Raw genomic sequence first — 25666 nt, forward strand, 5'->3', positions numbered from 1 at the left:
AGCCATTGATTCAAATAGTGGTTACACTGACCTCTAATAAGCAGACACACAGAATGGAATTCTATTCCTTCCTGATTAATGCATTACAGTTGTAACTCAGAGTATTTAAATATTTACTGGTTTATATAGTAAAGATTACACACTACCTGCAGAAGTGCAAACTGTACAAAGTATAGCTACTCTTTCCTTCTTATTTGGAAAAAAAGAGATATAAAAAAGAATATACTCAAAAAAGGAAGAATAGAATACATAGTACATTTCATAGTTGCAAATAATTTGAAAATACCATGTGAAACAGTTCAAAACTTTCATTTTGATACCGTATACTCCAAAAAAATTGTTCCAATTCACTTTCATAAAGTTGTATGTGTCAGTGGTATTATTCTGTTACAATTTTACTTTCAAATGTGTTTACTTTATCTTTTAGATAATTTTGTATTTACTGTGGAATTTTTCTTCTAACACAAACCACTACATTTCCAAAGTTGCAGATTTGTGACTCACTTTGACATTACTAGAATTCACACAGTTAAATCCCATGCTTTACTTTGAAAACTGATACTATACTATTAATAGAATTTTTAATTTCCATCTATGTAATCATGAAGTGTTTAAATGCAGTGTCTAGGGCAGGTCTGCAGAAATGTTAAATTTCTTTTCTTTGTCTTTATCAATAGATTAATAAACACTATAAAATGCATAAATTTGCAGTGTTTCATCTGATAGAACCTTTTTATTCATATTAGCACTTCAGCCATATAGTAGCCTTGCTAAAGTCCATTTAGTAACTTATGTTATTTTGAGGACAACAATTCTGACACTGGAATCCTAGAACTGGACCAATAATTGGAGGGACATTGTTTATCTGACAAGAAAAGGAACTTTTAATAAATTCTAGATGTTAAGCTTGCTAGTATAATTTCTTTGTTGATATCTGCTATTCCTCTTTTCCTGTTATACATATGAGCAAGCTGGTAGCAAATCTGATGTACTTGTTCTGCTGTAGTATTTTTAGTCTGGTATGTGAATGTTGTCATTAAAAAACAGGCACTATTATAAATGGCAGTCTTTTCATTTTTAGATTTCAAAAGACTGAGAACTTAGTATTTGGTGCTTATAATACGTCTTCCAAATGAGTCAGATGTTGTAGCTATATTTGCAATGTTGCTAACACATGAATAATAGTCCAAACACAGTCTAATAATAACCTAAACCAAATACTGTAGACACAAGACTTATGAAAAAGCAGGTTTTTGAGTGTAGGAAGATATGTATACTTGTCATATAGTTGTTAATTTGTATTGAGTTTATTGCTAGCTCACTCAATATTATATCTAACTTGTGATAAGTGAAAGATGTGCATGCAGTCATAATTTACTCTTGTTCTTCTGCAGAAGTCATATGTTGTAAATTATTGCTTAAGAAATTTTCCTTCTCTGTACATTCCCAGGTAAGAAGCTCAGATTCAGCAACTGTCTTCATCTGATTTTTTAATATGCAACTAGCACACATTCAAAATAAAAAACTGAAGCACTGATGAAGCAGATACAAAGGATATTTTGGTATACCAATAGGATAATATGATAGACTACTATTATTTATTTTTATTTAGATAGAAAAGAATAGTTCTATATAAAAGCCAAAGTTCACAGAAAAAAGACCCAAAATAATGCTAACCCCTAGTAAAACTAGTAATTTAGTACAGGTGCACTCAACCTGTTCCAACAGAAAGATTTCCATGACAACATAACAGAGACACAACTTTAGAGATTACTCAACTTCATACTGGGATGCAATATGAAACTTTCTTACCACAGCTCATTTTGTAAATTGTTTAATATGGGAAATAGAAGCTCTTCAGCAATATTAAATCATCCATTGCAAAAAAAAAAAAAAAAAAAAAAAAAAGACTGGCTTACTCAGATCTTGAAGAGACATTCTACCATTTTCTCACAATGTCTTCAGCTCTTCAAAACATTCAAGGCCTGAAGCTTAACTGTTCTGATATTTTACCTTCAATAACAAAATAATTGTCTTTCTGCTGTAATAGAGAAATCAATTTCCTTCTCATCAGATTGGTCACAGGGGCAAGGACTTCTGAGGGAAGCATTATGGATTGTCCATGCTCTGCTCACTGGAAGGTTCATTATGGAAGGGTCTTTGGTACTCTGGTACTTTGGTTCAAAAAATATATGCCATAATTTTGATGTCGAAGTGCTGCAACTACTAGAGTTCTGAATGTACTTAATCTGAAGAGTCTGCTTCTATTACTGAAATTAAACCTTTGTGACAAAAAAAAACTTTTCCAGGGTGAAAAACACACCTCTAACCAACACAACTGACCAAACAATAGTTTTTATCACTTGGAATAATCAAGGATTTATGAAAAACAAAAAAAGAAATTGAATGTCATAATGTAGCTGTGCCTTATGACAGCTGTTCACATTCTTTTCATTTCAAAAGAATCACAGAATCACAGAATCAACTAGGTTGGAAAGGACCTTGAAGATCATCTAGTCCAACCATTAACCTAGCACTGCCAGTTCCCATCTACACCATATCTCTCAGCACTATATCGACCCTAAAGAAGGAGAAGAGGAAAATGGTGCATATTAGAAAAATAAGCAAGACAATTTCAAGTATGTATGTATTTTCAGTCTGTAACATTTGTAGTTTCACTGAACTGTTTCTTCCATGAACATAAATCATGGACTGTGCAATTTAACTAGTGTGTTAAACTATATTAGCTGTATAGTCAAACCAGTTCAGCAGCACTCTGAGAATAGGAGTCATATATTAGTAAAACTGCACACCACAATAAAGGATCTGCCTCTCATATCAGTTGCACTCTTTGTAGACAACACACTCCTCATGGGGGATGTGAAATCAAACAGATATGTTTTTCAACATTTCATTTGTTCCCAAAGACATCCATTTTTCATGTAAGTCACTAAAAGTTTCGTTACATGTGTGTTTTCTGAAACAATGAAAACATTTCAGAAGCGAACTATCACAAGCAAACATGTGGTATGAGAATTCTTAGTTGCTTAATTTTTTTGGTCAAGACAGGCTGGATGGCCTCTTAATTTCCCTTTTGAAACTTTGATTGTATGACCATTACTTTGTGAAGTAAAGGAAAACATATTAAATAGTTATATATTCAAACTTGTAAACAAAGAACAGGAACAGAATCTACTGTAAAAGTTAGTCAATAGACTGACTAACTGATATTTTCTTTTCAATCATACAAATAAGTATTTTACTTTAAAAAAATAAACCACTTTTCATGTCAGAGGTTACCACCAGCTTGCTTATTAAGCACTGTCACTCTTTATTTGACTAAACTAAACCAACAGTGAGATAATCCCATTGACAATAGTAAAAACTGTTAGAAACAAATAAATATATGGAGTGTGTATGTGTGTGCATGTGTCTGTGTGTGTATTTGAACACATGTGCTATGCGGAAGGTAAAAGTAATTTAATCACATAATCACAGAACTGTTTAGGTTGCAAGGGACCTCTGGAGAACACCTATTACAAAACCCTTGCTCAAGCAGGGCCACGTTCAGTCATGCCTTGACTATCTCTGAGGGTCGAGACTCCACAGCTTCTCTAGGTAACCAGTTATAGTGTTCAACCACCTTCACAGTTAAAAATAACAAAAGAATTTTCCTTATTTTCTAGTTTCTTTAAATAGAATTTCCTGTATTTCAGTTTGTACTCACTGACTGTTTTGTTTTCAGTAGGCACCACTGGGAAGAGACTGGTTCCATCTTCTTTACCATCCAGTATTTGTGCACACTAATAATATTCCCCTTAGCCTTCTCCAGAATGAACCGTCCCAGACCTCTTAGCCTTTTTTCTTCTTCAATGCTTTCATTATCTTTGGAGCCCTTTGTTGGACTTGCTCAGTATGTTGATGTCTGCCTTGCACTAGGGGGACCAGACCTAGACCCAGCACTGCAGGTACATCCCGCCAGTGCTGAGTAGAGGGGAAATACCACCTCTCAGCCTGCTGGTAACATTCTACCTAATGAAGCCCAGGAGACTGTTGACCTTCTTTGACTCAAGGGCACATTTCTGGTTCGTGGTCAGCTTGTTGCCCAACAGGATGCCTTGTTCTTTCTCTGCAGAGCTGCTTTCCAGGCAGTCTGGCCCCAGCATGTACTGTCCCCCCAGGTGCAAGACCTTGCATTTAACTGTAGTTGAATGTCAGGAGGTTCCTGTCAGACCATTTCTTCAGCCTGTCAAGGTCCTTCTGAACGATGGTGTTGCGATTTGAACTCAGCTGGTAGCCAATCGCCACGTAGCCAGTTGTTTACTTCCCCCCCCCCCCCCCGCCCCGTGAAATAGGGCAGGGAAAAAAGAAGAAATTCGTAGGTTGAATTAAAAAAAATTTAGTAATAGTAATAAAAACAACAGTAACAATAGTAAGTCCAAAATGGGTAAAATGCATCAGTGGCTTACCGAGCACGGCAACAGGTATGCAGCCCACCCCCCTGCAGCAGCGATCCAACCACACCAGAAAATCCTGCCACACCGACTTGGAAACTGAAAATGGGCTGTGAGAGAGCCCACATCCGCCTATATACTGAGCATGATGTCACATGATATGGAATACTCCAATGATCTATCTGGACGTGGCCCTCTAGCTGTGCTCCCTCTCAGACCAAGGAAAGTTAACTCTATCCTGGCCAAAACCAGGACAGGTGGCAAAACCATCTGGTGTATCAGTGTGTTGGGTTTGTGTGTGTGTGTGGCAGGGGTTTTTGGTAGCAGGGGAGGGGGCTACAGCAGAGACTCCCTGTGAGAATCTTCTCAAAGGTCCCTGTCTACAAGTTGGACCTGTCTCTGTGTCAAGGCTGAGCCAACTAGCAGTGGTGGCTGCACCTCTGTGATAACATATTTAAAGAGAACCTGGGAAGAGGAGTTAGAGTTGTGAGGAGGAGTTGTGAAGGAGATGTCTAAGTGAACACCAAGGTCAGTGGAAGAAAGGAGGAGAAGGGGGGGGCGCGTTGCGCCAGAGCAGAGACTTCCCTGCAGCCTGTGGTGAGATGACAGGCTGTCCCACTACAACTCATGGAGGTCCATGGTGGAGCAAATACTCACCTGCATTCCATGGAGGAACCTGTGCCAGAGCAGGTGGCTGTGCCCAAAGAAGGCTGGCATTCTGTGGGAAGTCCCACTGTTGTAGTTTGGTGCTGGAAGGATTGCAACATGTGGGAGGGACCCATGCTGAAGCAACTTGGGAAGAGTTTGCATCCTGTGAGAAGGACTCACATTGGAGAAAGTTCATGAAGGACCGTCTCCTGTGACTGTGACTCCACGCTGAAGCAGGGGAAGAATGTGAGGAGTCCTCCCCCTAAGGAAGAAGGAGCTGTGGGACTGACGGCACCACACCGCACCCCCCCCCCCCCCCCCCCCCGCCCCCCATTCACTGCCCCCTGCACTGCTGGGAAAAGGAGGTAATTAGGAAGAAAGCTGAGCCCAGGAAGAAGGGAGGGGTGGGGGAAGGTGTTTTTAACATGTAGTAAACTTATCACTGTCCTACTCTGTTTTGTTAAGTGGTGTTGTTAGTGTTTGAATTAAACTGATGTTCTTTTTCTTCCCCTTAGGAGCCTGTCTTTTGCCCATGACCGTAAATAGTGTATCATCCTTCTCTGTCCTTATCTTGATTCCCGAGCCTTTTGTTCTATTTTCTCCGTTTCATTCCTGAGGGGAAGGGGTGAGCGAGCGGCTGTGTGGTGTTCAGTTTCCCTCTGGGGTCCAATCAAGACAATCAGTCACTCTTACCAGTTTTGTATCATCTGCAAACTTGTTGAGGATGTGCTCTGTCCCAGCATCCAGGTCATTAATGAAGATATTAGACAGTATTGGCTCCAGTATCAACCTCTGGGGTACATCGCTAGTGACTGGCTTCCAACTGGACCTTGTGCCACTGATCACAAACCTTTGAGCCCAAATGTTCAACCAGTTTTCAATCGACCTTGCTGTCCACTGACAAGTATTTTGACAGATTGGCTATGATGATGTTATGGGAGACAGTATCAAAATCCTTACTAAAGTTGAGGTAAACAACATCAACTTCTCTTCCCTCATCCGCCAAGCTAGTCACCTCATCACAGAAAGCTATCACGTTGGTTAAACATAATTTCCCCTTTGCAAATCCATGATGAATTCTACCAATCACCTTCTTGTCCTTGTGTTTTGAAATGGTTTACAGGAGGATTTTCTCCATCACTTTCCCAGGACCTAAGGTAAAGCTGACCGTCCTTTAGTTCCCCATATCTTCTTTCTTGGCTTTCTTGAAGATATGAATGTGATTTTCTCCCTTCTGGTGCTAAGAAACCTCTCCTGATCACCATGACCTTTCAAAGATAATTGAGACTGGCTTCACAATGACATCAGCCAATTCCTTCAGCACTTGTGGATGCACTTTATCATGTCCCATGGACATTAAAATGTCCATTTTGTTTGAGTCGTCCCTAATCTGGTCCTTCTTCACTGAGAGTGTGTCTTCCTTGTTCCAGACTTTCTCTCTGACCTTAGGGGCCTGGGATTTTTGGAGGCTGGTACTTTTGGTAAAGACTGAGTCAAAGAAGACACTGAGTACCTCAGACTTTTCTGTGTCTTTTTTCACCAGGTTCCCTGTACCACTCAGCACCTGGCCCATGTTTTCCCTAGTCTCCTTTTGCTGTTTATGTACTTTTAGAATCCTTTCTTGTTGCCCTTCATGTGCCTTGCCACATTCAGCTCCAGGTTGATCCACGCTGGTGATCAGCCAGATCTCTTGGACCTCTCTTCTCTCCAGGACCATATCCAAAGAGATTCTTCCAAACAGATCTCTGAAGACTTTTGTCATCTCTTGAAACCCAGAGCTGTGGTCCTGCCTTTTACTCTGCTCCTTCCTCTTAAGGTCCTGAACTCCACCATCTCCTGGTCACTTCAGTCACAGCTGTCCCTGACTTGCACATCCCTAGACAGTTCTTGTTTATAAGTATCAGGTCCAGCAAAGCACCTTTCCTTGTTGACTCCTGGATCACTTGTGCCAGCAAATTGTCATCAGTGCACCCCATAAATCTTCTGGTCACTTGAGTCCCATTCTTCCAGCAGATATCAGGACCCAAAGGCCAAGGCCTGCAAATGTGACGCTTCTTCCAGATATCTGTAGAAGGCTTAACCTACTACTTCTGCCTTATCAGGATGTCTTGTTCTGACTTAAGCCCAGCCAACAGCTAGGTACCACACAGTCACTCGCTCACTTCCCCACTGGGATCTGGGAGGGAATCAGCAGGTTAAGTACAAAAATTCGTACGTTGAGATAAAGACAGTTTAATAGGTAAAGTAAAAGCTGTGAGTGCAAACAAACCAAAATAAGGAATTCATTCACAACTTCCCATCAGCAGGCAGGTGTTCAGCCAGCTTCAGAAAAGCAGGGGTCCATCAAACATAATGGTTACTTGGGAAGACAAATGCCATAACTCTAAATGTCCCCCCTTCTTCCTTCTTCTCCCAGCTTTTATTGATGAACACGATCACATGCAGTATGGGGTATCCCTTTGGTCAGTTAGGGTCAGCTGTCCTGGCTGTGTCCCCTCTTAAATTCTTGTGCACCCCCAGCCTGCTTGTTGGTGGGGCGGTGTGAGAAGAAGAAAAGGCCTTGATGCTGTGCAAGGACTGTTCAGCAATGACAAAAACATCCCTGTGTTATCATCACTGTTTTCATCACAAATTCAAAATATAACACTGTACAAGCTACTATGAAGAAAATTAATTCTATCTCAGCCAAAACCAGTATAGATCTATAGCAGATAGCCACTACAGCAGCACCGATGTTGTTCTGCCTGTTAATCTTCACCCATAAACTCTTGACTGGCTCCCAACTCATCCCAAAGTATACCTCCATGCATTCCTGCTTCTCTGTTATGTAAACAGCCAGTCCCCCTCCTGGCCTTCCCAGTCCGTCTGTCCTTAAGAGCCTGAATATATCCATTGCAGCAGTCCAGTTGTTAATGACATTTTCAAATATTCTTTCTGTCAGCAAGATAAGAATGTAGGAAGTTCTCACAGAACTTCGAAGTCTGGCATATTGCTGACGTTTTTCTACAGAACTATTTCATGTTATTTATCCAAAACAAAAGAATGCCAAAGGCAAGATTGGATAATCATTTTATGTGAAACTTACAAATGTCACATTTGGTTCTAGAAATAAAGATTCAAATGCCATTAGTGTAGCATGTGGACTGGAAAGATTTCAGAATTTCATCTGTCTAAGTTTACTGCAAATTATTTTAAAAATTAGATAGCCCAGCTAACTAATTTTAAAAGGCATGAAACTTCTGAGTAAGTCTTTCATTTGTTTAAAGGATAGTTTAATTTTAAACACCAGACTTCTTCCTGGGAAGCTTGCTAAAAAGCTCATTTGATATAAACATAAAAAAAGATTGGTTTACGAACTGATAGTCAAGAAACCTCTTTACCAGGCATAGGTTGAAAAAAAATGCATTAAAGATTTCATTAAATCAAGATGATAGTTACCTTCCCTTCAAAACAAAGAAAAATCATTTCTTTGTTGAAATATATATTAGTGAATAGTCCATTCAATGTATGAAAAAAGAATCATCGGCTTTTAATGACATAAGCCTTTGTGGAATAATCCATGAAGAGAGTAACTAGAGGTACGCTGGTTTATCAGAACTAGTTCTGCCTAAGAGATTCTCAGTATCCAAAAACTAAGTGTTCCTTTTTGGTTTTTGTTTTTTTTTTTGTTTTTTTTTTTTTTTAAAGACTACTGTTCTGACAGCACATTGTATATTCCCAAAATATTTTTCTGATCTGTGGCATATCCATAGGGAAGTGTACTTGTACCTTTAAAATCATCTGTCTGAGTGAGCTGTAGACAAACATTTTGAAAGATGAAATACAAAGTAGTTAGACAGCAAAAGTTACCTCATTATTACAGTACACCCGACAACAGTTCTGTTCAAAACATGGACAGCAATCTTTAGAGACGCTGCTCACAACATACAATTCAGAATTAGAGAAAAATTGTTACATTTAAAGGACTTCCCATCTCAAAAGATGTCAAGCTATTTTTATCCTTTCTTCAAATAATAAATAATATGTGAAAAAAGAAAGCCCCCTTTTTGTTGAATAAATTGAGGAGAAAAATCTTTTCATATATATTTAACTGCCTGGGTAAAAGAAAACTTTGTTCCCAGTTCAGTCCTTCACACAGTAATTGTTTATCTTACCTGATGCTGATAATGTCTGTCACGCAAACTGTGACATTCACAGAGATAATTATGAGACTAATTAATTTCATATCAACTGGCACAATGGCCATGCAGAAATGAGTCATATTTCAGTTCAAAGATTTGCCTGAGTTTACAAGCCTTGATTGTATTTATTTCTCTGACTCAAAGTGAAACTGTTCTCTCTCCAGTTTTGGAAGAGTTTTGGAAATATATGAATACTTGGAGAAATGACATCAGCCCCGGAGGAAAAGGATATGAAAGCACAGAACAAACATTTCAGTTGTATTCATTCCACACAGACAAACCTCAACACATCACTTGCAGAAAGGAATGCCATCCAGACGGATCTTGACAGGCTTGAGAAGTGGACCCATGGGAACCTCATGAAATTCAACAAGGCCAAGTGTAAGGTCCTACACCTGGGTCAGAGCAGTCCCCAGTACCAATACAGACTGAGAGATGAAGGGATTGAGAGCAGTCTTGCCAAGAACTTGAGGGTATTGGTGGTTGAAAAGTTGGACACAAGCTGGAATGTGCACTTGCAGCCCAGAAAGTCAATCATATCCTGGTCTGCATCAAAAGAAGTGTGGCCAGTAGGTCAAGAGAAGTGATTCTCCCCCTTTACTCAGCTCTCTTGAGTTCCCACCTGGAGCCCTGTGTCTAGCTCTGGGATCCCCATTATAAGAAAGACATGGACATGTTAAAGTAGATCCAGATGAAGGTCATGAAAATGTTTGGAGGGCTGGAACACCTCTCCTATGAGGAAAGGCTGAAAAAGAGCTAGGGTTGTTCAGCCTGAAGAAAAAACTCTGGGGAGACGTCTATTGTAGCATTTCAATACTTAAAGGGGGCTTGTAAGAAAGATAGAGAGAGACATTTTACCAAGCATGTAGTAACAGGACCAGAGGCAATGGTTTTAAGCTGAAAGAGAGTGGGTTTAGATTGGACATAAGGAGGACATTTTTTACAATGAGGGTGGTGAGACATTGGAACATGTTGCCCAGAGAAGTTGTGGATGCCCCATCATTGGAACTGTTCAAGGTCAGGCTGGATGGGGCTTTGAGCACCTTGATCCAATGAAAGATGTCCCTGTCCACAGCAGGGGGGTTGGACTAGATGGTCTTTGAAGGTCCCTTCTAACCCAAACTATTATATGATTCTATGATTCTACATGGACATGACTAGAAGTTGTAGAAACAAGCCTTTCCTTGCAGCAACCTGAACTCAGGAAGTAGGCTCTACTTATTTGCTTTGGCTGGTGATTTGACTTAGGGATTTGTCTTATGGAAATCTACAGTCAGTTAGAATTTATTTATTTATTTATTTATTTATTGAAACATCTCAGTATAATGTACATAGTGATTTCAGTGAATAATAGATTCATATTTCTTTGGCCAGATCTAATCAGAAAGAAGTGGCATAAACTTTAGATCTCCCAGAAATTGCAAAAGTTTTCTGTGCTACTATTTGAACTTGGAAAGCAGGTTTGGATATATCAGAGCCCCCCAAAAATCTTGATAACATATGGGAGTAATAACACCAGACTTGATCTCTCCAGTTACATATCTATCTTAGACTGGCAGACAGCAAAAGAAAAGAAAGAGCAATCTGATTTTAACAAATAGAACAGAGGAAAAAGTATGATGAGTTATGAGTAATATTAGGATATGGCACCTTTCCCACTCTTCTGATTAACCTTAGAAGCTATGGGAAACAAGATGAATGGAAAAATGATCCCTGTAGGATGTCACATGTAAATCTATAAAAGGAGGAATAAACAGTTCAGCACTTTTTTAATAGTTTTAGCATTTGGGATAAACATGATGAGATTGCCTTGACGTTCAGTGATTTGGGCTATTCCATAAATACTCCAAAGGAAACAAAATGGACCTGTCAAATTTAACATCATCAGAAGCCCTATTAAGTTCTGAGAAAGAAGGAAACACATATCTCTCCTGGGTCCCCAGCATGTTTTACTCTCACAGTATGTTGGCAAACCCTTTTATTTCAACAATAAATGTGTATTAACATATAGGACAAGCTTCCCAGCTGAGAAGCATGAATGTATCAGAAGAGACAATCTGGAATGCTGAGTTTAACTGTTTATGTTCAAAGGACAGAAATAGACAAGTATCAAAGGCCTTGTTCACCTACACAATGTGCTGAGCATTGGAATTTCTACCATAAATATTAAGCTTCATTAGAAATACAGCTAGTAGCTGAAGGAGAAAATGGAAATAATCAAGACTGAGAATAATATGATTGCTTTTGTTAGAGTGTTTCAGGCTTCACCTAAATGTGCAAGAGTTGCTATATTCATTTTAGGACTAGAAAAAATGCTTTGTATCTGCTATTATGTGCTATTATATGTAGCATAATATCCACATCTGTAAAAGCAATGTTAAGAAAACATCTGTGAGCCAAGGTTTATTAGTGTAGGTATGGAGCTGTTCCTATGCAACTATACTCCTTTTGGGACCAAACAACTACCTTTCATGACAATTTGTTCTGATTCAAGTGGAAGTACCAGCTCAGGTCAGCTCTCTGCCTGTGCTCCATTACAGGGTCTAAACACGCCTCAAGTCACTACTGAACCTTTCAAGGTTTTACCCGATGTCATCTAAAAACTTTCCTGTTAGTAATTTATTTAAATTGCTAGGATGGAAGGTTTGCTTTGAAAACCTGTTCTATTAGTTCCAGATAGTCAAAAATACTGAATGTTTGAATATATTCAAGTCTACATATAGTCCAGGGCTATTCCTGCTCTTCGTAACACCCAACAGAGTATTATTATATCTGAAGCCAAGAGGCTTCATTTGTTCATAGCACAAAAATACTCTGATTAAAAAAAGAGAAAAACAGAAGCTGAAACCACATTTTTTTTCCCTCTGGTCACCGCTTATGGACAGTCTTACAGTCATGGCTCAGACAAAATCTCTGTTGTCCTCAGATGAGAGGACTGAGCCCAATATATGACACAAATGGCCAAAGCCCTTATACAGTTCTGCAGCAGACCTTTTCTTTCTATTTTAAAGTTTAATCCAGATCACAGCTGAAACTGAACATATTATATAGAGGGGCTTATATGGATTTGGCTTAGAGTTACTACAGTACTGAAAGTAATGCACATTATAGTAAAATAAGTGCCAGTACTTTGATTAGTCTTTCCTGGGCTGCTCTCTGGGGATGTGTGCAGTGGTGTTGTGAGCTTATGAATATAAAAGCTGTCTGAACATAAATTCAAAGTACTTTAAGAAAAAGCAGTTTAATCATGGCACAGCATATAATATAATGATCCTCTTAGCTAGAGTATAAAAGATAAACTTTAATCATAATCTGAGTTGTACTTGTGGGTGTATTTACAGGACATTTTTTTGCTACAATATTATGCAAAGTTATTAATTTATTTTTCTGTGTGCATGTGATTGGAATAAGGTAGGGAAAACAGTCCTATGTACTGAGCAAGATCATCTTATTCATGTAAGCTATGTTGTGCTAAAAGCTCTCTTAAGGCACCTTTGGTGTGATCTATACTGATCCTCAAAGTTAAGCCTGTTCTTAGTTTTTATAGCACTGTAGTCAGGATTACAAGAGAAAGAATTTTCATTACGCTTGCTGGAAATTGTTCAAGTAATGGAGTTGCAAAACTAATTATTATATGAGGTTTGTAATTTTTCTAGCCTTTCTTTTTATTTCCCTCTTTTTCACAGAAACACAGGTTCTTAAACATGAGAACTTATTTTAGAAGTTGTAGTGGTTTTATATGATGCCTGATAACCCAGAGGTTATTTTATTAATTACCTAAATAGAAATGCTTATACATCTGTCCAAAAGACTTGTGAAGAAGTATCTGTAGACATTGAAGTTGTGTTTGATGCAATAGTTTCAAAACTATGGCCTTTCCAAAACTGCACTATTAACTATCCAGACAGAATAGACTGATGACGTTAATAACTGGTAACTGAGTATGTAAGTTGAGAGTATGTAATACGGGAGTAATAACACCAGACTTGATCTCTCCAGTTACATATCTATCTTAGACTGGCAGACAGCAAAAGAAAAGAAAGAGCAATCTGATTTTAATAAATAGAACAGAGGAAAAATTATGATGAGTTATGAGTAATATTAGGATATGGCAACTTTCCCACTCTTCTGATTAACCTTAGAAGCTATGGGAAACAAGATGAACGGAAGAATGATCCCTGTAGGATGTCACATGTAAATCTATGAGAGGAGGAATAAACAATAAAATTTGGATATTTACAACACTTTCTGGTTGTGGTTAAGAGCTGGTTTTAAATATTTGCTTATCTTCCCTTAATTCAGGTTGCAGTACTGTAGCTGGTAGTCTTTTCATTGTTCTGATTCTCTCACCTGTAAATTTTTAGAGTAGTTATTATACTACCAGTAACTATAACTGGATTGACATAATTATCTTCCTTTACTACATCATCAAAGGGAGAGATGTTCAAGAGATCTAAATTGTTGTCACTGCTATTTTTTATTGCAGTTCATTGTACCTAAAAGAGTAATGATCAGGGCAAAGGTTCAAGTATGTGTGTGTTGGTTTTAGCTTGGACAGAGTTAATTTTCTTCATAGTAGCTAGTGCAGGGCTATATTTTGGATTTGTGCTGAAAACAGTGTTGATAAAACAAGGATGTTTTAGCTGTTGCTGAGCAGCGCTTGCACAGAGTCAAGGCCTTTTCTGCTTCTCACACCACCTCACCAGTGAGCAGGCTGGGGGTACACAAGACGTTGGGAAGGGACACAGATGGGACAGCTGACCCATGCTCAGCGATATAAAACTGGGGGAAGAAGAAGGAAGAGGGGAAAATTCGGAGTGATGGCATTTTGTCTTCCCAAGTAACCTTTATGTGCGATGGACCCCTGCTTTCCTGGAGGTGGCTGAACACCTAATGGGAAGTAGTGAATGAATTTCCTGTTTTGCTTTGCTTGCGTGCATGGCTTTTGCTTTACTTATAAAACTGTCTTTATCTCAACCGATGAGTTTTCTCACTTTTACTCTTCCAGTTCTCTCCCCCCATGCTATCATGAGGGAGTGAGCAAATGGCTGTGTGGTGCTTAGTTGCCAGCTGGGGTTAAACCACAACAATATGCTACTGTTTTTCTGTACACCATGGATGTGCCACCACTTAAAAGACTTGTTCCGTTGTACTACATAGGAATATGATATTTGGTTGTTCCAGGTGTCTGTCAATCCTACCAGATTTTCATAAAATACCTTAAAAACATTTTGTCTGTCTAGAGTCACAGGAGTGACTGAGTCAAGAGTCCAAATATTCAGGTCACAGAAATTTCTGGTATGCCACAGATGCTATACAGCATGCACACCCAATTTCTTGCTATGGAAAAGTCATAGCGGTAGGAGAGGGATGAGGTGACTACAAGATTAGAATGGCATTGGGGCACTTAGAAGAATCCAGAGGTGAATCCAAATCTGGTCACAGAGAAGTGGTCTTGGGGCTGAGGTGTCAACAGCAAGGCTGGAAGAAGCTCTGAGGTGAGTGTTCTGCACCCCTCAGAGATGTACAGAAACCCAGGGGTTCATTGAGCCTCCGGGGCCACCTCCTCTGCTTCCTGAGATTTTAACTACAGGGCAACCCCAAGAGGAACCCAGGAAGGATGATGATGAATTTCTGTTCTGTTCTTAACAAAACCAAACAGAACCCAAGATGTTTTTTGAAACACTTCCAATCTGTAACTGGTACACTTGACAAAAATATCTCACCAGCTTTAGTGATGATTTACAATAGCAACATAATAGCTAAACAAAAGCACCATATGTTTATTACATATCTTCCTCAGGGCTTGAAGGGAATGGTGACATTTGTAGAATTCTGGTTTTGTCTATATTTGGTGCTGAATTAACTAAACAGGATATTAAGAAGAATTTTTATTTTTTTTCCAGAAACTTAGAATACAATTTAAAGGTACACTTCATAAGATACATTTTCAAAGATAAGTTGCATTTTTAAACATTTTTAAAAGAAATACAGAGACATATACTCAGGTATAGGGAAGAAAAACAATTGCCCATTAAATTAAGCAAACTATGATATTCTTTAAAATGACTCACCTTGGTCTTCAGATTGTTCTTGTTTGGTAAGCATACAAATAGCTAATAATTTCAAATGAATAATACAAATATATCAGTTGAATGCAGGCTTATATTGATTAATTCAATATTTTAGTCTAGGCAAACTTGCACTTATTTTGCAATATGAACTCTTCAATATTAAGTTGTTTCCTATTAAAGAATTTTAAAACATTGTCTCATAAATCTAAGATCTAAATGCAACAGTATAGCTTACTTTGCTATGAAATAGAATATTAAACTAACATAAACAAGCACTACAATACCAGCTTTCTCTAGTAAAGCACACAGAGACCAATTCACTGCTGACATAAAATGAATTTCACTGACTTCATGGCAGTTTGGCCTAAGAAAGGACTTTAGTCATGGAGTTTATTGAAGGTAAGGTTAAAGTTGAATTAATTGTTCAAGCTTGGAGTCAGTTATTTTCAAGTCCATTCCATGGAATTATGCACAAGTTCTCTTCTGATGTTTCTCACTGGAGCAAACAGCTAGTATGTGCCAAAAGAGTCCCCACCTATACATGCCATTTGCACAGGCAGTGGACTTGAACTTTAGCTGAAGTCAACAGTGTGATGACTTGGTGGTAAAGACAGAAACAGAACTGCTGAACATTGGCAGTGGTTTATACCAAACTTTAATCATTTATTAATGAGTCTAGCCAAGTGATAAGATCATATACTACCTCCAATTTTGCATCCCATCTATGCTGTTTAAGTGAAATCTCTGATGAGAAGAAGGAAATATTTGGGCATTCTGTAAAAGTCTTTTAAAAGCACAGGTTAGGATTGGAAACATTTTATGGTTACAAGAATCAATAGTTACCTCCTTCTTGGGAAAGAGCTCTAAATATCTAAATTTACATTTTCATGCTTCATATAAATTTTGACTGCAAAAATTAATAAACTTTGAACATATAACATCTGTTGAACATATAACCTTTCTGCAAAGACAATGCACAAAATAACCTGGTGTAAGACTGTTGGACTGTGTCAGCTGCCTGTTTTGACACTGCACCACTGCCTAAACTGGGTCTCAACATCCCATTGCTGTGAAGGAGTACGCCCTAAAGAGGACAAAAATATCCCCGAAAAAAATAATGTCTGCCTGCAGCTTGAACAACGACATCTTTTGTAAACATCTACCAAGCTGTGCTTGTGCACAGGGCCAGGGGAAGAAGTCAGGATGAGAAGGATGTGCAGAGGCTGAACATGTCCTGGTTGATGCCCCACCCCCCCAGTACGAGTACCATGAACACCTGGGTCTGCATGCATGGAGGAACACAAGGCAGCAAATATAATAATGATCTCCGTGGAAATGGGTGGACTGATCGTGGGGACTGCAATGATAAAAGGACTGCGTAGTCGTCTCTCGAGGGATTCCCCATCACCTGCAGAGACCCCCCATCACCTGCACTGAGACTGAACCAAGAGGACGCCGCTGGATTTGTGGTGGTGGTAACTGAGCTTGCTGCATCTCTTCTGTTTGCTTGCTTAGCTGTTCTGACCTTTTCTGCTTCCCTCTGTCCTATCACTATTACCTCCTTTCATGGGAATAAAGTTTGAAAGGTTGTACGGCATTTGACCTCAGTTGTGTCTTAATCTCACTCTTGGGATCGTATCGAAACCTCCCCCGATATTGGATCGGGACACCTGGTGAAAATACTTGCATATTTATATATACAAATCAAGAATAAAAATGCTACACTTCTTAACAAGAATACATATACAACAGTCACGTTATTAATGTGGGTAACATCCAGTGTGGGAAAATTAATATAAGAAGAAAAAGTTTAATGTAATGGTGTAATCACTGAGAAGAATATTTTTTTTCCCATAGTATGCTAATATCTAAGACATAGGGAATTTAAGCAAAAGATGTAAATAAATTCGGTGACTTCAGCTGCCTGTCAATTCTTCCTACTTTTTTTAAATAACTTTTTTTCTGAGTTCAATTTACGTTATGTTTGTGATTGCAATTTGCTTTTCTTTCATAACTCTTTCTCTGTAAGTACAAGCAGAGACCTCACTGCAGAGCACTAAGCTGCATGGTCCTGAAGCGACCTGGAGCACAAGCTGGGCGGAAAGAGGGAGCTGAACATGGAGAAGGAGGTGCTTTGCCACCATAGCCAGACTGATTAAACATAAGGAAAAAAAGCTTTTAGACATTTGTAAGGAAAGGAAACAAAGAGAAAGGAAACAGGGCTGATGAAGTACAGAGCCCAAAGGGAAGACAAATGTTTCTGTAGGGGTGACCCTTGCCTTTGAGCTCACAAAGCTAGGTAAAACAGCAGGGGCCTCTTGCAGGGAAAGCATTCAGGACCTAACCAAAACCTGACTGCAGTCAACAGGAAAGAAAAAAAAAAAGTTGCAATCATTCTTATATGTGGAAGAGGGATTATGGTTATGCAGGGTTTGCATTACAGAGACCCCCCCATTGGCAAGTAGTGTGGCAAAATTGGAATGGCTTTATAGAGCAAAACGTAGTGCTGAAGACCTCATGGCTAAACTCACAAGTATTTCAGTGGAGTTTGCTTCAGAGTAGCTTTATTTTGGCTGTATGTCAAATGCTCATTCCTGTTCCAAACTAAAATGTTATCATAACTGCACCCAGAGAAACCCTCAGAAATGGTGTTAATGGTATTATGTTAAACCAGATATCACTTACTGAAAGGATCTGGCAGTAAATACTGATGATGCAAATTCAGCCTCAAACCTAGGTAAGAATCATTAAAAAAATGTACTGGAAAAAATCCAAAAAGTAATTAAAAAATGAATAGATGATCTTTGAAGGATGTGTATGAAAATGAAAAAAGAAAAACCAAACAAACAAAAAACCCAAAGACAACCAACCAGGAAAAAACCTCAGCAGATTTCTACACAGGCTATAAATTTACTCATTAGATAATGATGATACTGTACAGTAGAATGGGTGTGTCAGTGTCTCCTTTCTTATATTCTTGCTTTTATATATATATACACAGTTGCAGAATCAATGGAAAAGGGGTAACTCAAAAATGAAATCATGTCTGGCTGACTGAGCCAGTGTTACAGAAAAATCTAAGAAAGATTAATTAGAACAATTAGAATAATTGTTACTAGACTAAGTCTTAGTATAGCCTACCCATTTAATTTTCTTTTCTCTTTTCTCTGTTTTTATTATCTTAATATCAAATGTAACATATTGCTATGGATGTAAAGGTATTGCTCATTCTAGCAGTTACATTTAGCTTAAAGCTTTGATGAGGGAACTATGCTTAATTTCTGTCAACATACACTACACTAAGTCCTGTATATTATCATTCCTCCATCTACTTTCATCAAGAGAAGTAATTTCTCACATTAATTACCTTCTTTTATAATATGCAGACTAATTCTTATAAGCAAAAAGAATTATTCTGAAATTTATACCTAAGACATAACAATGGCTCTTGGAAAAAAAAAAAAAAAAGTAAAAAAAAAATGTGGAGGGCAGAACTAATGAGAAAATTCAGTTTGCATTTATTAGAACAACTGCTAGGAGTCATACATCTCTATAACTCTAAAACTGTGAAATCCTAACAGTCTGAGGCCAGGCCGTTTACATATGTGTGTAGTATATGTACTGTTTTTATTTGGAAGATGTGGGGCATTTTTGTACAAAAATGGTCCCATTGTCCAGCAATAGACTGGATTAGTATGGGGCTGAGGGGAATATGTTGAACTGCAGTCTCCAGGAATCTGTTATCTGTGACTGCCATACTAAATTTAAGTTGCATACAAATCCCATTTGCCTCTGAGATAGGTAATATCAAAACTCAGATAAAAAAATCCCAGAAATCCTTCAAGGAAAAACTATAGGTAATATTTTCTCTTGAAGTCTTGCGACACAGAAAGGTGATAACAACTAGAAATGTTATGATCACAGCCAAGTACTTTCAAACTACATCAGCACCTGAGAGTGGTGAGCACTGTTGGATTATCGTCCCACCATTCCTCTCTGGGAATATCATTAGCCAGAGCCAGTCCTGAGGATGACTCACCGACATGAAACACAGGCATCTTGTTGGGTTTTGAAGTACCCTTGGGGCCACGCTTCACAAAAAGATATAGAAAAACACTGATAAACACCTGAGGGATGTATGTAGTTATCTTCGCAAGAAGGTATTTTACATCTGCATAGTTTGCTACCCTTCTTGAGCAGAAGCAGATTATAACTGCATAAAAAACTCATTTAGCAATAAACTCCATCCATATGAGAGAGATTTTGCTGTTTTAATTCTGTCAGCACAGCTAAAGTTATTTTATGTCTGTGGAAGCAGGATCTTAGCAGATGACAGAATGTGGTATCAGGAAAGCATTACTGTTCCTATTTGCACATAAAAACTGGAGGAGGTAGAGTGACACTGGTTTCCCAAGGCCACATGCAAAGATAATGAGAGAGTACAGAACAAATCCAGGTGTCTCTCTACCAAGTTCACTTATCTGAATTACTATCTTTCATGCATTTTACCAAATATGCCATATTCTGTGGCATCTATACCGCTCTGTTCTGAATTGATGAAAGCTTAACTGCTAAAACTGATGATTTTGCTGGAAAGCAATTTATAATATGCCTGGGTTTGACCATATCTGTCATTTTTGCTTGACTTCAGCTATATTAATAAATCAAATTTGAAAATGAGACTAAACAGCTAATTTTACTTCAGGAGTCTATCTGAAAGAATATGAAGTTCAGAGTGTTTTCCGTTTTGGCATCAGTCTCCTTATTTCTTTGATGGGCAGTTGCATAGTTCTAGACTTGAGTCATTTTTGTAACTATCAACTCTTAGTTTCCAAGATTTATTTCTCTACAAAATGACTTGGATTATTCACTTGATTTGTACATTATTGCTACGTGGGATGGAATTTCCCAAGGACTGTGCTTATTTTAAACAGTAAAGCTTTATTTGAATTTGTGGTGAGTGACATTTCATTATCTGTTGATCTTTTAAACTGGGAAAACTTCAATGAAAAGGCAGTGAAGACTTTTATTATTTGTGGATATGTTGTTATTATGGATTCTGTGTTCATTTGTTAATGTTGGTTCATGATATTTGGAAATCCTTGCTGGGAGTAAATATGGTAAGGTAGGGAGCTGTACAAAAATTTCATTATGTCTTTCTGGTTACTCACCACTTCATTAATTTTGCTCCTTTAGGTTTTCTCGAATTCATAATTGGTAATCCCTGGCATTTTTTCTGCATTTTCTCTTGCTTGTTTCTGCAAGAAAGATGAAAACATAGCTGAGATCTTAGTTCCTGTTGTTTTTTTTGTTTTGTTTGGGGTTTCTGTTTGTTTGTTTATTTGTGGAGGTTTTTGTTATTTACTTCTAAAATCTTATTTCTGATGTGGTGGGGAGGGTGAACAGTTTTGGTGGTCAAATTATCATATCGTTTGCACATCTCTTCAGTGGATTCACGAGACTAAATCTGGTTGTCTAAATCTGACACTTTATAATCTGACACCTTAATGTAAATACAGTTTATAACACAACTCAGCTGACATACTAGTCATCTACTTGAAATGAATGAAGTGTTTTCTAGGAGTGTTTATAATTTTTTACCATTCTCTCTAACAGCATCAGGTGACTATCACACATGCATCTTCAACTGTGCTGATGTCATAATTTAGTCAGGTAAGTTCCATTTTATCAATCTAATTTCAAAATGTTGAAGAAGAAATCACAAAGAAATTGAACCTCAAACTTCATTCTTCAACAAGATGCTTGAACTTTTATATTTACAAAATCACCTACTTACGCTAATCGATTGTGTTCTAATTATTACATCTGTAGAAAGGAAATATAGTGTTCAAAGTAAAGAAACACTGACATGAATTCATTATGATTAAATTACAGTGTCCTTCAGAGATGATTCAGTGTTTGAAGAAAGTTGAAACATCACAGGAATGTTCATAATAAGATCTCATTGTTAATCTTTTCTAAAAATATACTTCTGATATCACATTGTATTATGTGAGTTACCTTCACAGCTTTAAAATTATAATGAAATAAAAATGTGTAACCTTCAAAATGCAGGTCACTTAAAACATAAAATGACAAAAGATTGAAATCTATGAATGCCTCCTACATGATCCATCATATAAAAGTGGCATAAATAAGTTTTATGCATATTTTCATACATTTTATTACATACTGACTTTTCTTTAGATGTCTTTGATGTGTTTTTTTCTTCCACTTATGTACTGAATTTGTTTACAGATATATATATAACCATTTAATAAGTAGTATATCATGACCCAGCATGTAAATTGCTGTTCCTGTCTCAGAACTGTGTCTTATATAGCTCTATCTCCAGGTTTATTAGTACTTCTTGATTTCTTTTATCTCTTTTTTTTGGTAGTACTTTAATGATGTGAAACAATAGCAATGTCTTTCAATCACAGGAACAATTTTATAGTCAACAAGAATTTCCAAAGACCAAGGGAAGATGTCCTCTATCAATCCTCCCATGGCTTTTTCTGTTCTTCCACCTATCAATTACCACTTAAAGATGTTCATTAGCTGTTTCATGTTAGTAGTATTATGGCTTTTTTCCATCATCTTATGGATGGTTGTAAATGGATCTGATGCCAGAGACGTCTCCAATTATTGCTTACATCTGCACCAATAGATAAAACAGGACAGCACCAATTCTTTAGCTCTAAGAGTGAATGATATGTCTTTGCATCACAAGAGATAAACAGTGTGGCTGTCACCAAACTGCCTTTTGGGAATGATCCCTGGAGTACATTCCAAAGATATTTAGTGCCACCTGCAAACCAGGAAGGAATAAAAAATTATACCAGAAGGCATATTAAAAATTTAACACTGTGGATGCTCATGATCCAGTGTCCAAACATCCTTGGAAATGTTTACTTTACTAACGTAGGCATGGACAATAAAGTGTATGTAAAGGCATTCTCTAGGAGATTTTGTGGTGGAAAAAAGCCTACTTCGATGATTTAGAGTGTGCAGAAAAGCCAGATTATGAAGAGAGAAGTCAAGGATAGGGAAGAGTTAATGACATCAAAAGAAGAAATCCCTCTTGGTACATGTTACGACACACTGGGAGAATGTCTTTCTCTAGTTATTCAAATCAAACACAAATGTATCATTCTCTTCTTTTCCCAAATACCTAGGTTTTATATCTAGGTATGAAACAGGGAATGGTGCACAACAGTTTTAGCCTAACAAGGAGATTAGACATGGCTGGGAGTTGACCAACCTGGGAACCCTACTTGAACCCTCAATCATTTGTTATTTGGTTAATTTAAGTCAAAACCACCACCAGAAAGAACGTGGCGACCCAGACGGAAATGCCATACAAACATGCAGCGGTCCAGGTCCCAGGCTGCAGGGTGTACCTGAGCCTGTCAATCCTGTTGGAGGGCAGCAGTGACAACACCTGTGTGCGCTGTGATCAGCTGGATGACCTGCTCAGCCTGGTGGCGGAACTCAAAGACGAGGTTGACAGATTAAGAAGTATTAGGGAGTGCAAAAGGGAAATTGGTTGGTGGAGTAGCAACTTAGCACCCCTGAAGCAAAAGGAGCAAATGGAGGTTTCAAAAGAGTCAGGTGATCCCTCACCTTCTTGATACCAGGCAGAAGGAGGGCACCTAAGAGATGGGGGAGACTGGAAACAGGTCCCTGCTCAGGGACACAGGAAAATCCCCTCCCAACCTCCCTCACCTTCCATGGTGCCCCTTCAAAACAGATACGGGGCCCTGGAACTTTTAAATGAAGTAGAGAAGGATGAAGAAAATGAGTCAAACAAAGAGGAAGATGAATGTTCACCAAGGCCAGGTCACTCTAGACCAGGTATTAAAACCAATTCTAAAAAGAACGCCAGAAGGGTCATTGTAGTGGGTGACTCCATTCTGAGGGGTGTCAAAGGCCCAATATGCAGACTGGACCCACTTCATAGGAAAGTCTACTGCCTTCCTGGGGCCCGGGTAAAGGACTTCACGGCAAAACTCCCCACTCTAGTGAGATCTAAGGACTACTACCCTCTCTTGTTTTTTTCAGGTAGATAGTGACAATATTACCAGGAGAAGTCCTAAATCAATGAAGAGAGATTTCAGGGCCTTGGGGAAACTGGTTAAAGGGTCAGGGGCACAAATTGTGTTTTCCTCCCATCCCTTCAGTTGCAGGGATGGATAAAGATTACAAGGGAACTCAACAGATGAACTTGTGGCTCCGAGACTGGTGTTACTGGCAGGGCTTTGGATTTTTCAATCACGGGTTAGTATACAGGACACCAGACCTTTTGGCATCAGATGGGATGCACGTGTCCCAGAGGGGAAAAAGGATCTTGGGGCAGGAGTTAGCTGGGCTCATTAAGAGAGCTTTAAACTAGATTTGAAGGGGGAAGGGGACAAAACTGGAACTCGCAGACATAAGCCCCAGGGTAGATTACCAGAGTTTGTGGGCTGTTGTGCCAGTGACGACCCTCACCCTGCTATCCCAGTGGAGGCAAGGGATGGAGACATGCAGCACAACAAAGATACAAGCGATACTGATGGATCAGTAACTGTGGTAACACCTGTGAAAGGTCAGGCCGGACTTAGGAACTCTAAACGCAAAAAGGTGCTGGGGACATCAGCCCATCTGAGGTGCATGTATACCAATGCACACAGCATGGGTAACAAACAGGAGGAGCTTGGAGCCATGATGCAACAGGAAAATTATGATGTAATGGGTATCACAGAAACATGGTGGGATGTCTCCCATGTCTGGAGTGTACCAATTGATGGCTACAAGCTCTTTAGAAGGGACAGACAAGGCAAGAGATGTGGTGGGGTGGCGCTGTATGTTAGGGACTGTTATGATTGCTTTGAGCACAAGTGTAGTTAAGACAGCGTGCAGTGTCTTTGTGTTAGAATCAGGGGGAAGGCCAACAGGGCAGATGTTGTAGTAGGAGTCTACTATAGGCCACCCAACCAGGACAGAGAGGTGGATGAAATATTCTTCATTGATTGAGAAGTGATGGGAAGAAATTTTTGAGGAAGTAAATTACAGGTATTCTTATCCTGCTTTTCACATTCTGAAAAGATTCATAGACTCTCAGAAAGATCATTCAGCACCGCCCTTTATTCTGGAGTCCCCACATAGAAGAAAGAAGACTTGCAGTTTTAATTAATAATAGTTTAGAGTGTAAAACAGGTTTCAGAATACAGTTCCTAGTGCCTCTTTTTTCCCTTCAGTCTAAAAATCTCCATATTGTCCGTATCAAAGGGTCAGTAATTATTCCAGTTCATATTTCTCCTTCTTCCCAAGGGACTGTAAAGCTAACAGGATAGTGCCTCAGGTGTGTAGCCTGTTGATTAACCATATGATCACCACACTTTAACCTTCAGTTTTATCCCAGAAAAAAATCTACCCATAATATCCTCTGTTAAAGGTCTCAGGAACAGCAGTCATTGCCTTGGCATGCTGGAAAACATTATTTTGCTATGATTTCATTAACATGTAGAGTTTCTTTGGTTATGTGTTTTGTTATTATTTCCGATTGTGTCCTCTTCCTTAAGGTTTATCGCAGACTTGTTGACATTTCACACACCAGCTATTGCCTCTTAGAACTCTGCCTCCATTCTCCTAATCTGTTTTGTCACTTCTAATTCCTGAGGCTCCTGCTGCTATCTTTAATCCTCCTTCATCCAACTGCATTTTCTTTGGGACCCCTCCAGGTGTTCTCTGATTTCAGATACAAACTGCCTCTGTTTACCCCTTTACCATCTAGTGGTGTCAATTCAAACACCAAATTAATAATTTTTCAGAATCTGGGCTTTGAACTGTGTCTCACTTTTAAAGTTGACATGTCTACTTTGGAGTGTAAGGACACTGATGCTCTACTGAAAGACCAAAGCAGCAGACACAATTTAAATACATCAAAGTGAGAGAGGACTAATGATAGAAAAACATACTGGGGGAGCCAGGGTTTGAAATCTGACTCTAGAAAAGTTAGATTAGAAAGGAAATAAAAAAGCTTGCATGACATTTTGTAGACTCAGTTCTGAAGAAAAAAATCTTTAATCCACATTACAGGGAAGGAGGATGGGGGGAGATCTGGCTGAACCAAATATTTCTCAAAGTATGTCATTGAGTGGAAAATCCAAGATCCTGTCAAAGTAGTTTTAATCAAAACTTTCAGCTAGGCCTAATAATTAGCTATCAGAGCAAATTAAAAGTAGTGCAGTCTCCCTCATTAGCAGTTTCAAACTGAAAAATAGACACCTCCATTAAGACTGACTGATATTGCTGCTAACTCATG

Source organism: Strix aluco, chromosome 2 (assembly GCF_031877795.1).
Source record: "Strix aluco isolate bStrAlu1 chromosome 2, bStrAlu1.hap1, whole genome shotgun sequence".
Taxonomy (NCBI): Eukaryota; Metazoa; Chordata; class Aves; order Strigiformes; family Strigidae; genus Strix; species Strix aluco.